General features: G+C 58.1%; 1 protein-coding gene across 6 annotated transcripts in view; it reads right to left on the bottom strand.

Annotated features, from left to right (window-relative positions):
• Positions 1–654, bottom strand: part of PCYT1B (phosphate cytidylyltransferase 1, choline, beta) — a 44,472-nt gene that overhangs the window by 31,557 nt on the left and 12,261 nt on the right. The gene's annotated exons all lie outside the window — the stretch shown is intronic.

Genomic DNA, 654 nt, shown 5'->3' with positions numbered 1-654 from the left:
GGGCCCCGCCCCCGCGAGTCACCGGAGCCCGGAATGGGCCCGGCCGGAGGGAGCGCGGGGGAATCCGCTCCAGCCTCCCCGCGCCAGCAGGGCCATCCCGGAGCACGTGGCGCAGGACCGCGTCCAGGAGGTTCTTGAACATCTCCAGTGGGGGAGACTGCACAACTTCTCTGGACAATCTGTGCCAGTGACCGGTCACCTCTACAGGAAAGAAGTTCTTCGTCATGTTTAGGTGGAACTTCCTGTGCATCAGTTTCTGCCCGTGCTTCTTGTCCTAAGCTTGGCAACCCCTCCAAAAGGCTCCATCATCTTGGCACCCCCTTTAGATATTTATACACATTAATGAGGTCCCTTCTCAGTTGTCTCTCGTAGAGGCTGAACAGGCCCAACTCCCTCAGCTTGTCCTTATTAGAGAGATGCTCCAGTCCCTTAATCATATTTGTTGCCATCCACTGGACCCACTCCAGGATCTCCATGTCTGTCTTGTACTGAGGAGCCCAGAACTGGACACTGCACTCCAGATGCACTCATCTCACCGGGGCTGAGTGGAGGGGCAGGATCACCTCCCTCGACCCGCTGGCAATGCTCTCCCTAATTCACGACAGGATCCCATTGGCCCTCTTGGCCACAAGGGCGCTGCTGGCACAAACCCCG

This window comes from Corvus brachyrhynchos, unplaced genomic scaffold (genome assembly GCF_000691975.1).
Source record: "Corvus brachyrhynchos isolate BGI_N302 unplaced genomic scaffold, ASM69197v1 scaffold11, whole genome shotgun sequence".
In the NCBI taxonomy this organism is placed as follows: domain Eukaryota; kingdom Metazoa; phylum Chordata; class Aves; order Passeriformes; family Corvidae; genus Corvus; species Corvus brachyrhynchos.
The sequence above is the reverse complement of the archived record's forward strand: the minus strand, read 5'-3'. Positions and strand labels throughout refer to the sequence as shown.